Consider the following 18,178-nt stretch of genomic DNA (forward strand, 5'->3'; position numbering starts at 1 on the left):
ATTCACTGATTTATCTCTTGAGCCATGACTTTTTTTGTAGTTATAATTATTCTCATCAGTTAGGATCATTTTCCCGGAGTGCGGATCAATGCGATGTGTGTCGTTTCTAAGCTTTGTTTTATAATGTTCGAAAATATTCTACAACAACCTAAAACATTTGAGAATATTCTTAAAACCCCGAGAATATTATAGAACAATCTCGAATTTTTCCCTTGAAAAAGTTAGTCATACGAAGAATATAGAAGACGTCACAGAGACCACCATGATGTGATGGGACCACTTCACTAATACCTCGGAAATTAGAAAATCTACAAACACACAATCACTATGGTCTATAATGAGGCAACGAAGGATATCACCAGACACAAAGACCCGTGAATGGCGATTGGTTGTTTACGAGGTATCGTCAAATTACATTATTAGAATCTGAATTTAAAAGAGCTTTGGAAGACTTAAGATCGAAAAAGCCAGAAGGGATGGATAACATTCCATCGGAATTTCTCAAATAGTTCGTGGATGTGGTAACAGAACAACTATTCACGTTCCACGTTGTTGTGTAGAGTATATGAGTCTGTTGCCAGACCATCTGACTTTCGGAAAAACATCATCCACACGAATCCGAAGACTGCAAGAGATGACTTCTCTGCCTCGTGAGGACTGGGTGTTGTGTGATGTCCTTAGGTTAGTTAGGTTTAAGTAGTTCTAAGTTCTAGGGGACTGATGACCATAGATGTTAAGTCCCATAGTGCTCAGAGCCATTTTGGGGTGTTGTTCTCCCCCCCCCCCTCCGCCTCCTACTGTTCAATCTATACATCGAAGAAGCAATGACGGCAATAAAAGAAAGGTTCAAGAATGGAATTAAAATTCAAGGTGAATGGATATCATTGACAAGATTTGCTGATGACATTGCTATCACAGTGAAAGTGAAGAAGAATTACATGATCTGCTGAACGAAGACTGTGTGGCTGGTCCCGGCGGAGGTTCGAGTCCTCCCTCTGGCATGGGTGTGTGTATTTGTCCTTAGGATAATTTAGTTTAAGTTGTGTGTAAGCTTAGGGACTGATGACCTTAGCAGTTAAGTCCCATAAGATTTCACACACATTTGAACATTTTTTTGCTGAACGAAATGAACAGTCTAATGGGTACAAAATATGGATTGAGATAAATCGAAGAGAGACGAAAGCAATAAGAGGTAACTGCGAAGAGAAGAGCGTGAAACTGACCATCATAATCACGAAGAGGATTAAATTAAGTAATTCTGCTACCTAGGTAGCAAAGTAACCCGAGACGGACAGAGCAAGGACAGAAAAAGCAGAATGCCAAAAATGCGATTCCTGGCCAAGAGTAGTCAATTAGGATCAAATATAGACCGTAATTAGAGGAAGATATTTCCGAGAATGAGTGTTTTGAGATCTGCATTCTATGGTAGTGAAACATACACTGTCGGAACGCTGGAACAAAAGAGGATCGAAGAATTTGAGATGTATTGCTATAGAAAAATGATGAAAATCTGGTGCAATGATATGGTATTCAAGGCGGAGGTTCTCCGCAGAGTCGGCGAGGAAAGAAATACATGGAAAACACTGACAAGAAGAAGAGACAGGGTGATAGGACATCTGTTAAGACATCAGGGGATAACTTCCACGGTACTAGAGGGAGCTGTAGAGGGTAAAACCTATAGAGGAAAACAGAAGTTAGAATACATCCAGCAAATAAATGAGGACATAGGTTGCAGGTTCTACACTGAGACGAAGAGGCTGGTACAGAAATTCATGACGTGCCGCATCGGACTTGTCAGAAAAAAAGAAAAAAGAACTGGTCTCTTCAAGTGATAAGTTACTTTGCATTCAAGTACGCATAGATCTGAAGTTTGACTTGAGATTTAGTTTCGTAGTATTCAACTACAGCCCTTTTTCTTCCTTTTTAAACCGGTCATGTGGCGACGATCTGGTGCTACATCGGAGTGAGTAATAATACATTTCATTCTGCAGTATGTAATGAAAAATTTTACAATAGCTACCAAAAGTTAAGCATGATCAACAAATGAGCTTATGTTTCTCGTGGACTGCAGGAAGGATTTATAACAGGATAGTTGGTAACACTCATTGTCCAGACACAATGTCAGAAAACTTCCAGAACCGAAGGTAAAATGTCACGTAAAGTACGTAAACTGAGGAATGTCACAACAGACCCATACGGTTATGTCTGTTGTCGGGTGTTTTGTGAGATGACCTCTAAGGTAGCTGGATAGTTATAACTTGGTGGTCGATGTTATTCCTGAAAAACAGCTGAACCAAAAGTCTGGACGAGTCTTCTCTGTCGGGCGACAAATAGTCTCGTCTTCGCATTTTCGGTATTCTACATTGGATTCACACACGCAGATCTCGCAGGCTAGTTGCCGTAGGGTAAATCTTTAACTGCGAGAAATTAATTCTCCATAGCATCTGGATGCGACCCGATATTATCGTCCATCCAGAGGAATGTTGAACAGACTACACCTTCGGAAGTTGCGCATGTCTATACTTCTGGGCGTTAATGTAATTTCTCTGATTTGTTACGAAGACGGGAGACTTCAGTCCCAACCATCGACATGATACCTCGTCACACTAGATACTGACCACCACAACATTGGTACCTTTTCAACGATATTCCTATGATTGTACCGACTATGGCAACCTCCAGGTATTCAAAGAAAACAGTTTACCAAAAGAAGCAAGAACCAGCTGTTATAAACGCGATCCTCTATTTACCCATGCTCCAGTCATTACTCAGTTTTAGTAAACTGGTTCGTTGGTATGAAAATATCAGAACAAATTATAGAGGGAAGATTTTTATCTTGTAAGCGTGCCTTTTCTGTTTCCTCCAAAAAAGAATTTCATCTTTGATGCGTCGATGGTGTGGAACTATTGAGGCCTAGAAATACATTTACGAGTAGATACAGAGTGGTTAAAATTAAACATCCGCTGCTTGAGGGTGATCGGAGGACAGTCAAACTTTATGGAAGCGTTTGTACGGACTTGTGGAAGAGAAATGACTAATAAAAATTCAAATGTCGTATGACTAGGGCCTCCCGTCGGGTAGATCGATCGCCGGGTGCAAGTCTTTCGATTTGACTCCACTTCGGTGACTTGCACGTCCGTGGGGATGAAATGATGATGATTAGGACAACACAACACCCAGTCCCTGAGCGGAGAAAATCTCCGACCCAGCCGGGAATCCAACCCGGGCCTTTAGGATTGACATTCTGTCGCGCTGACCACTCAGCTACCGGGGGCGCACATAACTAATAAATCACTGGAAGAAACATATTTTCATTTCCGTACGAGAGGGTAACAATTATTAACTGCATGTCACATTTACGTTCCCGGCTACAATCGAGTGTTTATTCGAACTTCCGAATCATGTTCTTCAACCTTGGTGCAGAAAAAGAATCTCTCTGTAGTCCTTCAATGCGTTCGATGCTGAATAATAGCAGCAACGTTATTGCTGTTGCTTTCATAAAACAGCCTTACGGATAAAGTCCATGCTTACCTTTTCCAGACCCATATTGACTGTGTGCAACTGTAATGGTAACGTACACTGATGCTTGTTTTTCAGCTCTGCGTCGTCGTACCATTAGCGGCGCCTAACGGTAAGTAATGACATACTATTGACAACGAAAATCCTGTAGCACAGAGTCTCAACATCATTCCTATAAAGATGGGTAACCATACGGTAAATCGTTTTCCATCTACACTGGCTCAAGTAGCGAAAGTTTAATTATAGCCACTTTGTACTTTATCCGAACTAGGTAATACAAAGTAACAATGGTTAACTTCTGGTTTTCATAACGTCTTCATAATGTGTTATCGGAAACTAAAGAAAAATTTTACAATAAAAACTACTGACAGGAACACTGAATAGAGTACATATACTGCAGAATAAATTTGAAAGTAGATCTCCTATGCCAATAACAGAAGAACGTACACTTCAAAGAGCTCAGTATGCAGCAGATTCGCCAGATGTCCGACAACTATCATTTTTATCCTAACAAAGATTTTAACTGTTACGGCTGCATACGAAACCTCCTTCGAGCTGCTGCCCTGAAACACGTATTAATTGTTAACAAGGAAAAAAGAAAATAAAACCGAAAACTACCTCTTCGGAAAGTAAGGTCCGATCGGTCGAGATGTGAAAACCGTGCAGTGAAAATCAAAAAATTTTTATTCGCAGCAGTTAGCCACACCTTGCAGTCACCTCTCTAAATAATCGCCGCTCCGACCTAGACATTTCTCGTGGCTTTGTACAAACCTTCCAGTACCCTTGTCACAGGAAGCAGCTGCCTGTGCCTTCCGCCAATTCTCTACGCTGGTCTGCCTTTAGATGTTTGTGGCAAAATGTTGTCTTCGTAGCCAGCGATCCATGTGAGCAGAGATGAACAACGGAGGGAGCCAATTAAGGGCTGTATTGTGGGTGATGAAACATTTCCCATCGAAAACGCTGCAGGAGCGTCTTCATTGCCCCTACAGGCTGGGGCTGAAAATTGTCTTGATGAAAGAAATGCATGACGTACATGTTATGTGGGTTCCATAGCTTCAGGCAAAAATCTCTCAACAGATCCACATATCTGGCTGGAGACACTGTCGTTTTAGGCATTTCTACGTAATAACTTTGCTCTCTGAACTGAAAAGAGTCACGTGAAGCTATCGCCAGATCACACTGAAGACACTGCCCAACACATCTCTGCGAAGTTCCATTGCTTTTTCACAGTGGTTTCCATTCCACGTCTAATCGGACCTTGTATGTAATATGTTAACTGGGGACCTAGGAACGATGGAGAGGCTCCGTCCCCGCCGCAGCCGCAGTGGTCCGCAACCCCACGACGACTACCACAGTCCACTTCGCCCCTCCGCCGCCCCACACCGAACCCAGGGGTATTGTGCGGTTCGGCCTCCGGTGGACTCCCCCAGGGAACGTCTCACACCAGACGAGTGTAACCCCTATATTTGCGTGGTTGAGTAATGGTGGTGTACGCGTAGGTGCCGAACTTGTTTGCACAGCAATCGCCAACATAGTGTAGCTGAGGCGGAATAAGGGGAACCAGCCCGCATTCGCCGAGGCAGATGGAAAACCGCCTAAACACCATCCACAGACTGGCCGGCTCACCGGACCTCGACACAAGTCCGCCGGGTGGATTCGTTCCGTTGTCCAGTCGCTCCATCCCGCACCCGAAAGCCGTGCATTGAACCGCTCGCCTAACCGGGCGGGCCAATCAGACGTTACTTTCTGAATACGCCTCGTGTGTTTCACTTCATTTCTTAGAGCTCTTGTTTTATGATCCTACATTACGTGAGCTACTGAATCACAACCTGATATTCTCGGTCGGCATAAAAGCGAAAATATTGATTAACGATACTCTAAAACGTATTAAAAACAGACTTGGCCACAATAAAATATTTATTTGCAATGCTTACCATTTCCATTCAGAATGTGACCATCGTCAGACTACAATGGTATAAATGGTCTGAAGATGGTCACACAAAATAAATACTGGTCAGAAACAGTATTGACAACAATGAAATATTTATTTGCAATGGATTGCGGTTTTGTCTTGAATATGACCGTCTTCAGATCATCATGTTTGAAACCTTCGCTCGAAGTGACATTCTGACCGAAACCGATAGCCATGAAAAATAAATACATTATTTCAAGCAAGACCGTTTTTAATCCTTTTTAAAGTATTTTAGACAGACCTCATTTTTCACGAGAAATGTTCTCAAAATTTACCAACCACGCTTCGTTAGCTGTAGTAATGAGACATAGCACGAAAGTTTCTAGGATAAAATCCTTCTGGGTTTATCGAGTTCGGTTTGTTGCGAAACTGAATGCGCCGTCTGGCGGGCTAGAAGTGGGCCCATCGAGCGGCTACCGTAGTTCACGAGGCCTGTAGATGCGGCTGCAACATTTGAGAAAGTGAAGCCGTCGGGGTTCGAGGCGACCTTTAAACTCGGCGTCCGTTGCGACACCGCACGTAAATAATGCGAGATCTGAGAGCCGCGACCCGGATCGTGGGAAGGAAGGGAAGCGAGCTATCGCAATCGGGAGCAGCGGCGGCGGCTGCGATCAAGTCGGCCCCCGGCTCGGCGCTCGTAAATCACGCTGACAGGTCACTCGCGCCGCGCAGCCGAGCAGACGCCTGCAGCCTCCGCTGCGGGACTTCTTCCTCAACTGACGCAGGTGTGCTTGGCGAGCTGGCTACAGTTGGCTTCAGAGGCTGACAAGGGGACCTACCAATCCTCCCGCCCACACCCTCCCCCAACCATCTCCCGCCGATCTAATTCAGATTCACGGATTGTGTAGGGCATGACTAGATCTTCAACATACCGCACTCCGGCAACAAAAGTGACACAAGTAAAAAAAGTGCAGTTTTAAGTTCATGTCACTGAAAAATACACGTGAGGTGCCCTAACGTGTGCGAGAAAAGTTACATCTCTCCCTCGCTGCTTACTCTAGGATAGTTGTGTTAGTTTTACTGTAGGCTATTTCACGATTCGCCACGGCAAGAACTCCGTTGCTTCAGTGTTACAACTGGCAGATTGCATGGGTTATTAAACGAAAGCGGCACATTCTGAGCGTGACACGTTTCATGTACAAGGTTAATTGAAGCAATTTTAATATAACTGACTATTACAATGTCAGTGTTTATGCAATGCGTAAATCTTACATTACAGCGTCCTCCCTACATGCATGCATATCTGAACAAACACACCGCTTTTACCGTTACAACTGTCGTTAATATTACGAAATATCACGTGTTGCAGCGTACGAGAAGAATATGGATATTTCTGCTGGAAAGAAAGTTCATACTGAATCCCTTTTGAAGGCGGAAAGCATTCCTAAATTACAATATAAGCCCATTTAGTGTATATGTTTCCGTAAATTGTGTTTCTCAAAAATCGTACCTAATTCGTGTTCCTTATAAAAAAAAAATGGTTCAAATGGCTCTGAGCACTATGGGACTTAACATCTATGGTCATCAGTCCCCTAGAACTTAGAACTACTTAAACCTAACTAACCTAAGGACAGCACACAACACCCAGCCATCACGAGGCAGAGAAAATCCCTGACCCCGCCGGGAATCGAAACCGGGAACCCAAGCGTGGGAAGCGAGAACGCTACCGCACGACCACGAGATGCGGGCTGTTCCTTATCAAATTGTATTAATTTACGTAAATTATAATTTTATATATATATATATATATATATATATATATATATATATATATATATATATATATACTCCTGGAAATTGAAATAAGAACGCCGCGAATTCATTGTCCCAGCAAGGGGAAACTTTATTGACACATTCCTGGGGTCAGATACATCACATGATCACACCGACAGAACCACAGGCATATAGACACAGGCAACAGAGCATGCACAATGTCGGCACTAGTACAGTGTATATCCACCTTTCGCAGCAATGCAGGCTGCTATTCTCCCATGGAGACGATCGTAGAGATGCTGGATGTAGTCCTGTGGAACGGCTTGCCATGCCATTTCCACCTGGCGCCTCAGTTGGACCAGCGTTCGTGCTGGACGTGCAGACCGCGTGAGACGACGCTTCATCCAGTCCCAAACATGCTCAATGGGGGACAGATCCGGAGATCTTGCTGGCCAGGGTAGTTGACTTACACCTTCTAGAGCACGTTGGGTGGCACGGGATACATGCGGACGTGCATTGTCCTGTTGGAACAGCAAGTTCCCTTGCCGGTCTAGGAATGGTAGGACGATGGGTTCGATGACGGTTTGGATGTACCGTGCACTATTCAGTGTCCCCTCGACGATCACCAGTGGTGTACGGCCAGTGTAGGAGATCGCTCCCCACACCATGATGCCGGGTGTTGGCCCTGTGTGCCTCGGTCGTATGCAGTCCTGATTGTGGCGCTCACCTGCACGGCGCCAAACACGCATACGACCATCATTGGCACCAAGGCAGAAGCGACTCTCATCGCTGAAGACGACACGTCTCCATTCGTCCCTCCATTCACGCCTGTCGCGACACCACTGGAGGCGGGCTGCACGATGTTGGGGCGTGAGCGGAAGACGGCCTAACGGTGTGCGGGACCGTAGCCCAGCTTCATGGAGACGGTTGCGAATGGTCCTCGCCGATACCCCAGGAGCAACAGTGTCCCTAATTTGCTGGGAAGTGGCGGTGCGGTCCCCTACGGCACTGCGTAGGATCCTACGGTCTTGGCGTGCATCCGTGCGTCGCTGCGGTCCGGTCCCAGGTCGACGGGCACGTGCACCTTCCGCCGACCACTGGCGACAACATCGATGTACTGTGGAGACCTCACGCCCCACGTGTTGAGCAATTCGGCGGTACGTCCACCCGGCCTCCCGCATGCCCACTATACGCCCTCGCTCAAAGTCCGTCAACTGCACATACAGTTCACGTCCACGCTGTCGCGGCATGCTACCAGTGTTAAAGACTGCGATGGAGCTCCGTATGCCACGGCAAACTGGCTGACACTGACGGCGGCGGTGCACAAATGCTGCGCAGCTAGAGCCATTCGACGGCCAACACCGCGGTTCCTGGTGTGTCCGCTGTGCCGTGCGTGTGATCATTGCTTGTACAGCCCTCTCGCAGTGTCCGGAGCAAGTATGGTGGGTCTGACACACCGGTGTCAATGTGTTCTTTTTTCCATTTCCAGGAGTGTATATATATATATATATATATATATATATATATATATCCCTTTTCCAGTTGCGTCGCGTATGGTTCACAGGAAGAACGACTGCCGGAAAACCTCCGTGCGCGCTCCAATCTCTCTAATTTTGCATCTCCTCGGGAGGTATAAGTATGGGGAAGCAATATATTCGATACCTCATCCAGAAACGCACCCTCTCGAAACCTGGCGAGCAAGCTACACCGCGATGCAGAGGCCGCGATGCAGAGGGCCTCTCTAGCAGAGTCTGCCATTTGAGTTTACTAAACATCTCCGTAACGCTATCACGCTTACCAAATAACCCTGTGACCAAACGCACCGCTCTTCTTTGATTCTTCTCTATCTCCTCTGTCAACCCGACCTGGTACGGATCCCACACTGATGAGCAATACTCAAGCATAGGTAGAAAAAGTGTTTTGTAAGCCACCTCCTTTGTTGATGGACTACATTTTCTAAGGACTCTCCGAATGAATCCCAACCTGGCACCCGCCCTACCAATAATAAATTTTAAATGATCATTCCACTTCAAATCGTTCCGTACGCATACTCCAAGATATTTTACAGAAGTAACTGCTACCAGTGTTTGTTCCCCTATCATATAATCATACAATAAAGGATCCTTCTTTCTATGTATTCGCAATACACTACATTTGTCTATGTTAAGCGTCAGTTGCCACTCCCTGCACCAAGTGCCTATCCGCTTTAGATCTTCCTGCATTTCGCTGCAATTTTCTAATGCTGCAACTTCTCTGTATACTGCAGCATCATCCGCGAATAGCCGCATGGAGGGGGGAAGGTAGAAAAGTGGTAAAAGTATTACATGAGGCGTCATAAGCAAAACAAAAAGTCTTTAGAAAAGCAAAGAATGTGACACAATTCAAAGAATTAATTACGAATTACCCAATAACACCTCACATTCGATTATAACAGAGCTAAATGTTCACATTACTGTTCTGCAGAACGCATTGGAATTTACTACCAAAAATTACTTACTTGAAATTTCAAGGACGCTTGCCCTATTGCAGCGTAAGTCTATAGGAATCTAGAAATCTCAAAGTCGACTTTTCCGAAGTATTGCATTTTTGAGTTGTGTAACTGTTCTTGCGAGGATGCAGTATTGATATGTAAGGCTTCAATAACAGTGGTGAGGAGAGGTGGGCTACAGAATGCTGCGGCACTATCGTTGAAACATGGGACTTGGGAAGGCAGGAAAAGGTGTGGACAAGGCCTTACTCAGTTACCGTTGGTTGCACAGTAAACACATCTACATACACATCTACATGGATACTCTGCAAATCACATTTAAGTGCCTGGCAGAGGGTTCAACGAACCACCTTCACAATTATCCATTATTCCAATCTCGTACAGCGGTTCAAATGGCTCTGAGCACTACGGGACTTAACAACTGAGGTCATCAGTCCCCTAGATTTAGAATTACTTAAACCTAACTAACCTAAGGACATCACACACATCCATGCCCGAGGCAGGATTCGAACCTGCGACCGTAGCAGCAGTGCGGTGCCAGACTGAAACACCTGGAACCGCTCGGCCACAGCGGCCGGCTCTCTCGTATAGCGCGCGGAAAGAGTGAACACCTATATCTTTCCGTACGAGCTCTGATTTCCCTTATTTTATCGTGGTGATCGTTCCTCCCTATGTAGATCCGTGTCAACAAAATATTTTCGCACTCTTTTTACTTTTTTACACTTTAATTAAGGTAATAACTTTCAACACTCATGTAAAAGGAATTGACTGTAACACAAACTAGAGTGACGGCTGAAGGCCTTATTAAGAAAGATTTCAATTATTTACACAAACTAGAGTGACGGCTGAAGGCCTTATTAAGAAAGATTTCAATTATTTGTCGGCTGAAGGCCACAAGCAACACTTCAGAACAATTAACGACTGAAGGCTTGAATCACAAATCAGGAAAACAGTTAGACGTTGAAAATATTAAAATAAATTTTAAAACAATCGTAAAATTACTGATTGTAACATAAGCTACATCTACACGGATACTCTGCAAATCAAATTTAAGTGCCTGGCAGAGGGTTCATCGAACCACCTTCACAATTCTCCATTCTTCCAATCTCGTATAGCGGTTCAAATGTTTCAAATGGCTCTAAGCACTATGGGACTTAACAGCTGAAGGTCTCATTAAGAAAGAATTCAAATTATTTGACGGCTGAAAGCCACAAGCAGTACTACAAACAATTAACGGCTGAAGGCCTGAATTAAAAGTCAGGAAGAGAATTACACGTTGAAAATATTAAAATAAATTTTAAAGGAATCATTTTAAAACATTTTACTATAACACAAGCTATATTGACGGCTGAAGAATTTATTAAGAAAGAATACAATTATTTGTCGGCTGAAGACCACAAGCAATACTTCAGAACAATTAATGGCTGAAGCCCTGAATTACAAATCAGAAAGACAATTAAACGTTGAAAATATTAAAATAAATTTTAAAACAATCATAAAATTATTGACTGTAACACAAGCTACGCTGACGGATGAAGGCCTTATTAACAAGAGTTTCAAATCACTTGTGGGCTGAAGACCGAAACAGGAACAATTTAAACCAAATATTTTTTTAAACAATTAACTCAATCTGACCAAATAAGAAGGGAGTGATCCACATACAGTGCTGCAAGGGTCGACCTGGGAAAGTCCCTCAAACGTAAGTAAGATAAGACAAGCAGCCGAGTATAACACTCACTTAACAGCATGGCAACTCAAACCAGTCACAGTTTAAACGCAAGACCAACACTCTCGCAAAATCTGCCTAACGTCCGATGCCCAATACAACGATGGAATAACCCATCCAGGCAGACAGGCAGACTATACTCTTGACATCGTAAAATGACAAACATTATACAAGAGAACATGTTCAAACGCAATAGTAATCCTAGGTAATCACAAGAAGTTGCCTCCGCGAATCCAGTACGGCTCATTCAAAACCACACTAGACACACACGGATCCGCGAAAACAATACAACAAACAACTCAAACAATACTAAAACCTGTCACTGTAGAGCAATTACAATTCGATACAAACACAGAGAACGCAGAAGCGGTCGGAAGACCAAACACACGTCGTCCGTTGAGACAACCGACCGAACGACCTCGATCAAGTCAGGCAAGGGAAACGTACCAGTATGCATCGTCGACTAACAGCTTATTCTATGAAGTCACTTCGACTGACGGGACACACACACACACACACACACACAAGTGAAAGGTGCACTACTCGAATATAACGATCCGTTCAACTTAAACTCGCTGAATACGGACCTCGACTTGGCCGTGCGCTCTCGCGACCAGATCCTTCCATCGGGTAGTACATATATCGCCAGCTCCCTCGGCGAGTAATGGCTCTGTCGGACCTCACTGCTGCTCCGTCCCCATTGAACTCCGACACACGACTACCCGGTAATACTCGAGGTCGCTCCAAGGATAGTACCACAGTACTATCGATAAACGCAGCTGCTGCCACTCACGGACAGACAAAACGAGCAAACATATTGGCGCCAGTGAACAGACTATGAAAACGAGAGGTGACCATCCCAACACAGGACGCCAACCTGTCAATGGCACCAAGGCGAGCCGGTGCTCCACGGCTCAATCGTCGTAGAAAAGCTGGACAGGAGCAGAAATGATCTGTGAACGAGAAACACAGCAAACAGAAGATTTACTCTACTTGTACGCTATTTGATCAAAAGTATCCGGACTCCTGGCCGAAAATGACTTACAAGTTCATGGCGTCCTCAAATGGTTCAAATGGCTCTGAGCACTATGGGACTTAACATCTCAGGTCATCAGTCCCCTAGAACTTAGAACTACTTAAACCTAACTAACCTAAAGACATCACACACATCCATGCCCGAGGCAGGATTATAACCCGCGACGGTAGCGGTCGCGCGGTGCCAGACTGAAGCAGAACCGTTCGGCCAACAGCGGCCGGCATGGCGTCCTCCATCATCGGTAATGCTGGAATTCATTATGGTGTTGGCCCACTCTTAGCCTTAATGGCAGCTTCCACTCTTGCAGGCATACGTTCAGGCAGGCGCTCTGGAAGGTTTCTTGGAGAATGGCAGCTCATTCTTCACGGATTGCTGCACTGAGGAGAGGTCTCGAAGTCAGTCGGTGAGGCATGGCACAAATTCGGCGTTCCAAAACATTCCAAAGGCGTTCTATAGGATTCAGATCAGGACTCTGCGCTGGCCATTCCATTAAAGGGATGTTATTGTGTAACCACTCCGCCACAGGCCGTACATTATGAACATGTGCTCGATCATGTTGAAAGATACCAACCGCCATCCCCGAATTGCCCTTCAACAGTGCGAAGCAAGAAGGTATTTAAAACATCAATGTAGGCCTGTGCTGTGGTAGTGCCACGCAAAACAACAAGGGGTGCAAACCCCCTCCATGAAAAACACGACGACACCATAACACGACCGCCTCTGAATTTTACTGTTGGCACTTGACACGCTGGCAGACCCACATCCTGCCATCGGATTGCCACATTGTGTATCGTGATTCTTCACTCCACACTACGTCTTTCCACTGTCCAGTCGTCCAGTGTTCCTTCCACCAAGCGAAGGGTCGTTTGGCATTTACCGGCGTGATGAGCAGCCGCTCGACCATGAAATCTTAGTTTTCTCACCTCCCACCTAACTGTCATAGTACTTGGAGTGGATCCTGATGCACTTTTGAATTCCTGTGTGATGATCTGGATAGACCTCTGCCCATTACACATTACGACCCTCTTCATCTGTCGGCGGTCTCTATCAGTCAACAGACGAGGTCGGCCTGTACGCTTTTGTGCTGTACGTGTCCCTTCACGTTTCCATTTCACTAGCACATCGGAAACAGTGGACCTAGGGACGTTTAGGAGTGTGGAAATCTCGCTTTCAGACGTTTGACACAAGTGACATCCAATCATCTGACCACGTTCGAAGTCCGTGAGCTCGGCGGAGCGCCCCATTCTGCTCTCTCACGATGTCTAATGAATACTGAGGTCGCTGATATGGAGTGCCTGGCAGCAGTTGGCAGCACAATGCACCTATATGAAAAACGTGTATGTTTTGGGGGGTGCCCGGATACTTTTGATCACATAGCGTATTTCCGTAGTCTAAGACTCAGTACAAAGAGTGCTGCAAGAAAGAGAGTCCAGTTGTTACAAGAGCAGTAACGTTGTTTCATGTAGCGATGCGGCTCCGATCGCGAGTGGGCTGAGCCCTTCAGTCTGGAACCGCGCGACCGCTACGGTCGCAGGTTCGAATCCTGCCTCGGGCATGGATGTGTGTGATGTCCTTAGGTTAGTTAGGTGTAAGTAGTTCTAAGTTCTAGGGGACTGATGACCTCAGATGTTAAGTCCCATAGCGCTCAGAGACATGAACAAATTTACAGCCAGCGTGCGTGGGACAACCACGAGAGTGCACCTGCTGTTATACAAAATCACACCCCAGATCATAATTCCAGGAGTAGGTCCAGTGTGCCCAGCAGACAGACAGCTTGACTGCAGGTCCCCAACTGACCTCCTTCTAACCGACACTCGTCCATCACTGGCCCCGAGTAGAACCAGTTTTCATCACAAAACACAACAGACTCCCACCCTGCCCCCCCCCTCCCTCCAATGAGTTCTTGCTTGACACCACTGAATCGAAAGTGGTGATAATTTGAGGCCAGTGGAATGCACGCTACAGAGTGTCCGGTTCGGAGCTGTCCTTGAAGTAACCGATTTGTAACAGTTCTTTGTATGACTAAGGTGGCTGCTGTTGTAGACGCAGTACTATGCTATAGAGCCATAAGCCGAGATGATGGTCTTCCCTCTCGGTAGTGCCGCGTGGCCGTCCGGAGCACTGTCTTCTTGCGACCATGTATTCTAGTGAACACCGCTGCCAGTAATCATGCACATTGGCTACATTCCTGCCAAGTCTTTCTGTAGTACCGCGGAAGAACATCCAACTTCTCGTAGCCCTATTACACGACCTCGTTCAAGCTCAGGGAGGTGATGATAATGGCGTCTTTGTTGCCTTAAAGGCGGTCTTGATTAATATCATCTCACCACGTCCAATCTCGAATGTAAGTAACTCTCACGACCGCTACAGTGTGTATTTAAAACAAAACCAGATTAATATCATCTCACCACGTCCAATCTCGAATGTAAGTAACTCTCACGACCGCTACAGCGTGTATTTAAAACAAAACCAGATCTGTATTCTCATAGTGGCGCTACTGGCGCCACTCTTATGCGACAGGCGCGAAGTCTGAATAGACATCATCTTTCAGATGTAGAAATGCACCTACCAACTTTCGTTTATATCGCTCAACTCCTTTTAGGTGCTGCGATTTTTTCCGACAATGTATTTAGTGTTAGAGAATAGTACAAGGACAATCCAAAGATGATAAGAATTGGAGTTCAAAAGATGATATTAGCTTAAACGGCTTGGGATTCGCTGATGATCTTGCTCTCCTAGCCAACACCGTTCAAGAAGCCAGGCAACTCGTGAAATCACTACAAGAAATAGCAGAGAAAGTAGGCCATAGATTATCATTTGAAAAAACGAAGATTATGCTAACTGATCCACCACTTGCAAACAAAATTACAATAGAAGAACAGGAAATCAAAATTGTTGATAAATTTAAATATTTAGGCGAAATAATAACATACAATCTAAATGAGAAGCCATCATGGCAGAATAGAATAAAAAACTGAACTACGCAAATTACATTACCAAAACTACATACAACAAAAAAAGCCTATCTATAGATGCAAAATTAAAACACTATAAAACAGTTACACAACCAGAAATAACGAATGCAGCTGAAACTATCTTCAAAACAACTAATACAGCAGAAATTGACAGAATACTAAAAATAGAAAGAAGAATAATTAGGACATGTATAAATAAACAGTATGAAATAAATGGACATTGGAGAATAGCATCAAATGAAACAGTATATAAGAAAATAGAACCAGTCATGAGCACAATCAGGAAGGAACGCATCTCATTCTTTGGACATCTGATGAGAACTCCAGAAAACAGAATTCTTAAAAAAAAATAATACAAAAATTGTGGCATAGCAAGAGCGACATAAAATGGATCACAGAAATTAAGGAAGATATAAAAGAACTTCAAATTACAGTAGATGAACTAAAAAACAAGACAGAGAAAACCAGAATACTGCAAGATCCGCAAACCAGACTACAAATGAAATTCAGTGAAAGGAGTACAGGAAGAGTGGTCTCAGATGAAGAAAGAAAGAAAATATCTCATAGAATGAAGAAATATTGGGCAGACAGAAGAGCAAAACACCTTTCATATAAGAATAGACTCTAATAATTATATTACCTAAATATCATATTAAGTTATTGATGAACCAAATTGTATCCCTGTGTAGCAACCTGTTTACGATTTTGTATTTTTGGCTAGTGTGTTCCAATGAAGGGCATAAAATAAATAATAAAAAATAATAATAATAAAGTGTTAGTGGAAGTACTGTGTGTTAATATCTGCCACATGCGTGTAAGATAACGTGAAGAATAGCGTGAGAAACAACGAACGTGCAAACTGAAAATGCTTTAATTGCAAAGGCGTTTGGTCTTAATTAAATTTTACTACAGTTGCAAGAGACGGTATTTAACCTTTATAACTTGTAAACTGCAAGGTTCTCGCTGAAGTTCTCCTTCAATTTCTTCTTCCAGATTATGTCTAAAGGGAAGACCCTAAATATCTCAAAAAAGTGAAACGGAGAGAGAAACTCGAAGAACTTTACGACGATACAGCAGCCATATACCCATGTACTGATATAGAGGTGGCTGAAGTTCATTAAGTACCTATGTAGTTATTTTCTTGAGCAGATAATTTAATGAATGCATGTTCCAGGGTAGTTTTTCCGAGTACTGTAGAACCGTAGAAGCAGTCATATAAGAGAACGGAAGAGATAAGTTACAGCACTCCCCAAATCATACCGTTCTGTTGCAGGCTTATGAAATAATTGCTATCAGCAGGTTAAAATCCTATAATATATATAATTATATAATGCTCAGTATGGATATAGGAAGGGGAACTGTACGGAGGATGCCATTAATGAGGCAAGAAAATTAATATACACTGCAAACACAGAATGAGTAGGTCTGATAGGTGTACTGGCAGAATATGTGGGGTGTTTCATAACTTACGGTTTCCTTCATTTTTTTAGAAGACTAAGGGAAACGGGCTGCTCAAGAACGCTTTAGTACAGTCCGTTGGATTATTGCGGTACGTGACGTTATCAAGCCTCGCTTCAGTTTAACAATCGTAATACGAAAGCATGCCCTTAAGGCTCAGTTTTCGGTCCCGAGTCCTGGGACGTTAATTTATAACTAATTCTGGATAGATTACAAAGTAATTAGGCGTTCTTAAGATATGTAGCATATGCAGATGACTTGTTACTGTCAGTGGAGACGAACAGTCGCGATTCAGTACAGATAATAACTGAGACAAACTCCTTGGAGCCATGCAGGAGCGGTGCTCGCACATGCGACTCCATGTAGTACCAGAAAAATCGATATACATGTTACTTAAGACGTATTAGGGATCAATCGATTAAATTAAAACAGCAGACAATTCGAAGCCATATCATCAACAGGTATTTAATTTTGCAGCTGGACAGACACGTACATTCAGTGCCCACAAAAAATCTGTAGGAAAGAAAGGGAGGTCTGTAATGAATTAAATGATTATTATGAGACGTAGCAAGTTTCGTTTGCCCTGAATGTTATTAGACTGTACTACAAGCCTATGTTAACTGAAATTTTGTGCTGCGGTACCAGTATTTGGATATATAGGGTACTACTGTCAGACATACCGCTGCAGTGAAAAAAATACAACGAAGGATTCTGCAGCTACGCTTTGGAGCCTTCAGCACCGCATCTACAGACGTCCTACATATATGAATGGGTGTATATTCGTAGAACCTACAAATAAAAAAAATGTGAGCCGTCTGTTCCCTGAAGAAGAAACAATATGAAGACATACACGAAATTCTTAGGGAACCAGCCACAAATACATTAGTAATAAAGTCTTTAATGTTCACAAAAAGACAACAGAGCTGGAATCACACACACACACACACACACACACACACACACACACACACACACATACACACAGGAAGAGAAAATTCCAATTTCTTCCTGATGCAAACAAAACGCTTACGATAGCAAATTTTGTGCCAAATAGGGGCCTGCTTCACTACCTTTCCGAACATGGGCCATATCGCACATATCTTAATAGAGCTGGTGGGAATGCAACGCTCAGCTGTGACTATGGTGAAACGGGCACAGCAGATCACGTCCCATCGGAATGTCCCCAGTTGCAGATTTAGGAAGGCCTCCTAGGCCGGCTTCTTGAGGTAAAACTGTTTATGACGTATTTCAAGAGGATTTTGGTACCACAGATCTTGCAGCTGATGCTGTC

At 43.9% G+C, this 18,178-nt stretch overlaps 1 protein-coding gene across 1 annotated transcript in view; it reads right to left on the minus strand.

Annotated features, from left to right (window-relative positions):
* The window catches only part of LOC126176283 (uncharacterized), a 789,292-nt gene that overhangs the window by 318,134 nt on the left and 452,980 nt on the right, over positions 1 to 18,178 (minus strand). The gene's annotated exons all lie outside the window — the stretch shown is intronic.

Source organism: Schistocerca cancellata, chromosome 3 (genome assembly GCF_023864275.1).
Source record: "Schistocerca cancellata isolate TAMUIC-IGC-003103 chromosome 3, iqSchCanc2.1, whole genome shotgun sequence".
In the NCBI taxonomy this organism is placed as follows: Eukaryota; Metazoa; Arthropoda; class Insecta; order Orthoptera; family Acrididae; genus Schistocerca; species Schistocerca cancellata.